The 7343-nt window shown below is 51.6% G+C and overlaps 1 non-coding gene across 1 annotated transcript; it reads left to right on the top strand.

Moving 5' to 3' along the window:
• Positions 1 to 2304: 2304 nt before the first annotated feature.
• Positions 2305 to 2377, top strand: Trnaa-ugc (transfer RNA alanine (anticodon UGC)). Its single transcript has one exon. It is a non-coding gene; the product is annotated as a tRNA-Ala (tRNA).
• The last annotated feature ends 4966 nt before the right edge of the window (positions 2378 to 7343 follow it).

Consider the following 7343-nt stretch of genomic DNA (forward strand, 5'->3'; position numbering starts at 1 on the left):
CAGAAAGAGCCTTTTTCATCCAGTCCTGATTCCTTCAAGTACAGCTTTGAACACTGAGGAAGGGAGGGGGTGAGCCCGCCCTCATCCTGTGGATCCGACAATATCGCAAATGCACAGCTACAGGTTCCCAGTCTAACCCTCTTCCCAGAGGGTAGCCTGATGGGGGTGAGGAGCTTAGAGTATGTGCTGTTCGTTCGTTCGTTCATTCATTCATTCATTCATTGAATAGCAGCTTTGTGCCTAGTCCTGAGTAAGATCTGCGGGAGACTCAGGGGAACTCACCCCATGACCTTTGCACCCCAGGAACTTCAATCTAAATTTGCAAGCACAGACACAAACTTACATGTGTGTGTGTGCACACAAGCAAACACATGCATACACACATCCACACACATCCACACTTGTACCCAGGAATGCGTAGGTTGTAACAGTGTCCCTTCCATAATGCACCTCAAGTAAAAGTGTCAGAGGTGATCTGTGAGTGAGGAATGGGATGCACTGGGTGGGGATTGCTCCGTGGTGCTCAGAGATCTTCTTACTCTGAACCTGAGTGACAATCTAGTCAGAGGACTATCGGTCTCACTCCCCAGCCCCAGGCTTGCACAATGATAGTGATTTGAGGATTCAGTTCTATTGATCTGAATTGAAATGGGACTTTGGGGGCAGAAGTGATAAGTCAGGGGTGAGGCGGTGGGGACTGGGCAAGAGAACTGAGGGGCCCTCTCTGACTGGTTTCCTGAGATTCAGACCTGTCTAGAGCCTGAGGCCTTCCTTCTCCCCAGGGTCCAGGCCCTGAAGAGCTTCTAAATGGGACCTTAAGGCTGTGAATGACGACTATACCAAACTCCAGACCACTGTGGGGTGTCCTGTGATGGGCTTCTCCAGAGGGCACTTCCAGTCACCTGCAGAGTCGTGGCTGTTCTCCAGGGTTCCCCAAGCCTCCAAGCACAGGGTCTAGCCCAGAGCCATCAAGGGAGGGACACCGTCTCTTCTGAATGAAAACATAAGGAAAATGTATCTGAAAGTGAAAGGACAAATCCAAGGTAAATAATGAAATGAGCACAGGCTCAGGAGAGTAGCTGCAGAGGGACTTTTCTACCCAAACAAATTGTCCGTTAGAGTAGTCATGGAGGTACCACCAGTGATGCCACGGTCTCTAAATTTCAGGGCTCATTTTGAGGATTCATCTTTTGAGTCTTAGTACAGTCTTCAGTTTGTCCTCAAGGGTAAAGAGTCTATCCTTTGTGGGTAAAGAGAATTCTTGGAAATTATGGACCCAAAGTCATCCCAAGCAAATGCAACCCACTCCATTCATTTCTGTTCAATTCAACACATACAGATAGACTGTTCACAGCCTGCCAGGCACTGGTGTAGGCTCTGGGGATTAGATAACCCTGGGGCTCTGCCCTCCTGAAGCTGACATCTTAGTGGGGTGGGGGGAACTAAGTAAGGATAGTCTGCACTTGCAGGAAGTTTATGGAAGGATTGGATGCTGTCAGAAGTGTAAGAGGAAGCGAGGTGAGGCAGAACCCTGAGGTGTGGGCAGGAGGAGGTGGGATGAACAGGGGAGGGGAAGGGGGATGAGCATTCTGACTCACAGGAAAAGCGTAAAGGAAACAACACCAGCCATCATTTATTGAGCACAGATTCTGCATCATGAGGTTTCCAAGCAATTTATGTCGATGATCTCATTTTATCTCCATGATACACTTTTGGGGTAAGGTGGTACTATTATCCCCAAATGATAGATGAGGGAACTGAGGCATGGACAGAAGAAGAAATTTCCCAATTCGTAAATAGCAGGACTGGAATCCAAACCCAGGAGTCCAGAGTCTCCTTCCCTATTGTGCTAGAGAGCATCTACCTGCTCACACAGAGAGCCTTCTTTGAGTAAGAATGATGTGGGGGCTGGGGATATAGCTCAGTTGGTAGAGTACTTGTCTTACATGTACAAGGCTCTGGGTTCAATCCCCAGAACCGCATGCACATGCACACACACACACACACACACACACAGAATGATGTGCAGTTCACTAAGAGCCCGGGAAGAGGTGCTACTGTGGAAATGTAAGTTGGTAGGATCTTTCAGAAGAATGTGATGGCAACTTGTGTTAAAGAGGCTTAAAGGTGTGCATCCTCTTTGATGCAGTATTTTCACTTCTAGAAATCTATCCCAAGGAAATAACCAGAAATGTGCTTAAGGTGTGCAATGGGATGACCTAAATGGCCCTTGGTAGAAGTTGGTGAAGTAAATAATAGCCTATAAGAGTATTATGTAGCCTTTAAAAGTAAAAATCGTGGGCTGGGAATATAGCTCAGTTGGTAGAGTGTTTGCCTTGCATGCACAAGGCCCTGGGTTCAATCCCCAGCATCACCAAAAAAAAAAAAAAAAAAAAAGTTAAATATTGTGCCAGATGTCGTGATGCATGCCTGCAATCTCAGAGGCTGGAGACTGAATCAGGAGGATCACAAGTTCAAAGCCATCCTCAGCAAAAGTAAGGTGCCAAGCAACTCAGTGAGATCCTGTCTCTAAATAAAATGCAAAATAGGGCTGGGGATCTGGCTGGGAATGTGGCTCAGTGGTCAAGTGCCCCCAGAGTTCAATCTCTGGTGCCAAAAACAAACAAACAAAAAAATTCCCTCCCTCCAAAAAATGAAAACCAAACTGTGGTTGCCTCTCTTGATTTGTGTCCCAAAGGTACATTGTGGAACTTTGGGAGAGGTCTGTGAAGAGAGAGGGAGGGCAGCACTCCCCCACTCCAGGACAGCAGGGTAGTCAGCTGCTAGGACCCCTGGGTAGTCAGCTGGGTAGTCAGGGAGGCCAGGCAGAGGTGGGGCCTGCAGAAGGGAAGGAGGCTTAGCTCCAAATAATCCTGACCCAGGGGGGAGTGGGGTGTAGCGGGCGAGCGGACAGCCAGGGCCCTGGCACCGGCTCCAGGCTCTGGGTTTAAAGAGCTTTAAAAGCTCATTAAAAAGGTTCCTTAGACATCAAATGGCTCTTAAAAATCAATATTTTGATGATTTAAGTGCAAGGGAATCAGAAACATATGGATCAAATTGCCCTCAAATTATACACACTTTAAAAAAATGTGTTGCTCTTTAGCAAAGCTCCAAATATTTGAAAAACAGAGACATTATCCTCATCTCCAGACAGAGCTCTGCTAGGTCACCTTGAAGAGTCCCCAGAGGAGGTCCATGGGAGCAGGCAGGGCTAAGGGGGAGACGGGTGGTGGCTCCTCTAGCAGGGGCCTTCAGGGAGGAGGGCTGCGAGGTGTGTGAGAACACACAGCACATTCTCCTCTGGGTGTGCTGGACCCATCCTGAGCCCAGGGAACCGCCAGCCTTGTCCCATCACATCCTGGCCAGATGTATTTGTGTGTCCAGGCCTGGACTCCACCCAAAGTCTGAGGGGTGAGTTCCTTGGATCCTCCTTCCTGAGCCTGTCCTCTCTCCCTAGCAATGGACATGCTGCTGTCCCTCCCTGAAGACCAAGAAGAACACAGGCCTCCCCTGGCTAGAGGTGACCAAATATCGCTCAGCTGTTGGCTTGTCATGCAAATGAGATCTCACGCACGAAGGCAAGTGCGTATCTATAATGAGATATGCCATGGCTCTGGTCTCCCGTAGAATGTGTGGCCTCTCAGAGCAGACTGTGGAAACCACAGAACTCATCCCAAGTCCTCATTTTACCAAGGCCCAAAGCAGGAAGACCAAAGACCCACCAGCAAGGCCAGGGGGAAAGTTGTTGCCACACACCACTTCAGTTTATCTCACTCCAAAGAAACGTGAGTTTCCTGCACCTCCTCTGCCTCTGTCCCGGACCAAGTTCCTTCCTGGGGGTGGGACCCCGCTGTCAGGCACTGGGGACCCAGAGGTGTAGGTGCTGCATTGTCCAGTGATCCTCTGACTGAGGGCCGCCTGTGCTTTCTTCCACCCCTGGGAGGAGGTCCTTGGGTGGCCAGTGGGGAGTTCTGACACTTGGGCTCTGCTACCCATGGAGACACCTCCAGACCACACCTGGAGGCCTGGGCTTAGGACAGAGCAGCTCTGGAGGAAGCAAGATGGGGTCAGCTGGTCCTCCCTCCCAGCCCTTCCGGTTTTTCTTCTTTAGGCCCTTAAGGCCCTGCCTCCCCCCAGACCTCATTGGCTAAGGTTGAGTCCTGGGTGGTGCATGAAGGGAAGGGTGCTCTGGAAGGGAGGGTAGGACTCGCAGGCCCCTGGGGTGTCTGTGTGAACCCTACCACTCCGTCTAGACCTGTTTGTGGGATGAGACCTCCACTTCTCCTGGGACCCCCTGAACCTCTTCTGCACCAAAGAACATGCTGAGGCCTGGGCCTGCGATGCTTCAGGACAAGGGGCTGTTCCAAGCCCAAGAAGAGCTGGTGAAGCACTGGCCTTTCTCCCTGGGCCTCACGGGCTCAGCTTCTGGCCCTCTAGGCAACTCTGTGCCGTGTGCCTCCCGACCCTGCCACCCCCACCAGTGGCAACCGCCTGTTAATTATTGCAATGACTTCCACCTCGATGGGCAGTCTCACTGGTCAGCACTGAGGGTTGGGTCACTCCCTCATCCCGTATACACATGACTGTCCAGTCTGAAGAGGGAGGCAAAGGGAAGGTACCTCAGAAACAGAAATGATGGTGAGATGCGCAGGGGGAGGGCAAGGGTCTCAAAGGGGATGGGGCCATCTTGCTGGCGCTTAAGGTTGGCTGGCACAGTCTTGTGAGACTGAAAGGACCACTAGTAGCTGGCCACTGGCAATGTGGCTGATGTTAGGAGAGCCAAGGGAGCCAGCCACATCTGCTGGTCCTGTGGATTCTTCACAGCTCTGTCCTTGGAACTTCTTCAAGGAATTCTGGGGACGGCCTGGGCTGGAGTGGGGAGATAGTGAAAAGGGGGGATGCACTAGGGTCTGGGTGGGAAAGGGGGTAGGAAGCAAGCGAGAGTCCAAGTCTTTCTCCTGACTCCTGTTGAGTGCCTCAGGAGAGTGGTCAAAAGTTGGCGACAGATACTAGAGGACCTCAGCCACCTTGGCTGGACACGTTAGTGTGTGGCCTGCAAAATACAAAGAGGAAAAGTCTCTGCAACACCCAAGGAATGAAAGGAAGTAGGAACCGATGCCCAGCTTGAGGTTCCTATTTCTGGACATGTGTTTTCCCTGTCACCTCAGTGCTCAGCCCCTGGAGACCCCGCAGTGGAATGAAACAAGACTGGAGCCCAGCTCCTTTGGTTGGACCAGGCAGGCACCTGGGGACGGGTGCCCTGTAATAGCACGTGGCTGCTGCGTTAGAGTGTACTGGGGTCTGTCCCCATTGCGAAGGGTTATCCCTAAGCCACCAGCCCTTGTTCCTAGGTCTCTTGGTGGGCCCCCAAGCTGAGGATGTGGCTGGGCTGGGGAGGCCTGTCCCGCCTCACCTCTGCACCTTTACATCCCATATCCAAGGCCCATCACCCATCTTACCCTGTCACCTCCAAGGTTTGGCACAGGTTCCAAGCTCCCTCTTCTGCCAGCCTTTGCTGAGTACTCTCTGACACGTGGGCATGGGGTGGGAAGAAGCAGTGGATCTTAGAGCATGCTAAGATTGGATTTGGAGGGGGCCCTTCATGTCATTCTCTGCTCAGTCTCCCTGCCTCCTCCCCCCAGCACACTGATGCCTGAGTGTAGACTACTCCAGAACTCGAGCCCAGCCCTTCCTCCCCAGACCCACATTCCTAATAGCTAAAGTGATGCAGGACCAAGGCCAATATATCATCCTCTCTTCCGGGATTCCTGCCCACCACCCTCCACTCAGCTGAGCAGACCAGAATTTGGAGGTCCATCCTTGACAACGGCCTTACCTTTGTCCTTTCATGTCACTATGTCACAAGCCTCTCCCACTGCCTCCCAAATGTCTTTCACACCTGTTCCCCTCACCTCTATCCCTGAAGCTCCAAGTCCAAACCACCAGCTCTGGGTGGTAGCCATGGCTTCCTAACTTGTCCAGTCTTATTTCCTGCAGTCCTTTCTGCATGGTTCCACGTAGAGGAGTGAGCTTTCTAAAGTGAGAATTTGCGAATGGCCTCTCCCTCTTAAAGGACTCCATTGTCCGCTCTATGAAGCTCTGATTTCTTGGACCAGCAGATCTTGCCTTCTGTGACCTGACCCCATCCCGCCTCCTTCCCTTTCTCTGTCCCCTCCTCTGCCAGAACCTTCCAATCCAGGCCCAGTGAACTTGTGCATCCCTGGCCCCCTGAGGAGGGCAGGTGCCCTATCAAAGAACCCAGTTTGGTGCCTGGGAATGTCCATGGAACAAAGGTGCAAGGGGATGCCTGTAAATGGCACTCATCCACCAGCCCCTCTGGCCCAGCAATCTGTCTACCAGGCATCTGGTCCTTGCAGAATCAATACATGGCCCAGCTGTGGAATGTGCTTTTTGTTGTTGCATTTTTTTTTTTTTTTTTTAAGTTTGGGCTGTTCAGCTCCAGCCCAGGCTGGGATGTAGAGGCACTGGGCACCCTCCTCTTCTCTGTCATGGAGGGAGAATGATGAAGGAGAGCAGCCACAGATCTGAGCGAGGGCCCAGACATCAGGAGCCTGGGCTCTAGACCTGGTTCCACCTCCACCCCAACAGGGCCATTTAGTCCTTTATTCATTCCACAAATATATATTCAGGGCCTACTGTATGCTTGCACTTTCCCCAGGGCTGGGGATACATAGTGAACCAAACAGAGGCAGGGCCTTACCTTCCAGAGTTCACACCTGGTGGGGAAGACAGGTATTAATAGATATATTCAAGACCAACACACACCCAGAAGGGAAAGAACAGGGACGCTTTGAGGGGAAGCCTGCTGCAGACAGGTGGTTAGAAAAGGAGCCCTGGGGGTGGTGGTGTCTAAGCTGAGACCTGAAAGATGGGCATGGACCAGCCATTCAGAGCTGAGGTGAGAAAGAGAGCTCTAGAGAGGAGGGGCCTGTGGAATGGTTTGAGCAAGGCCTTCAGTCTCTTTTGGGGTCTCAGTTCCCTCATTTGTGATAGGAACCCTGATGCTTCCCTGGTCTACTCACAAGGCTTGGGTGGGGGTAGGGGTCAGTGGCACCCTAGCTAATGAGAAGAACAGGTCTGGTCAGACTCAGAGGCTATTTAATTCTATTCTCATGTTTATAGCAAGATGGTCGCCCCGTCCCATTCTTCCACAGGCACCAACATCTTCATCCACATTGAGAAGCAAGTCACTGTGGCAGGGTCTCCTTTAAGCCTTATCAGCCAGCTACACTTTAGTATGAATACAATGATCAGAGCAGAGGCCAGCTTTTCATGGAAGTCAAGAGAGGGTGGAAGCTCATACCCAGAAGAAAGGTCCTCCC

The sequence above is a fragment of the Callospermophilus lateralis genome, chromosome 14 (genome assembly GCF_048772815.1).
Source record: "Callospermophilus lateralis isolate mCalLat2 chromosome 14, mCalLat2.hap1, whole genome shotgun sequence".
Taxonomy (NCBI): Eukaryota; Metazoa; Chordata; class Mammalia; order Rodentia; family Sciuridae; genus Callospermophilus; species Callospermophilus lateralis.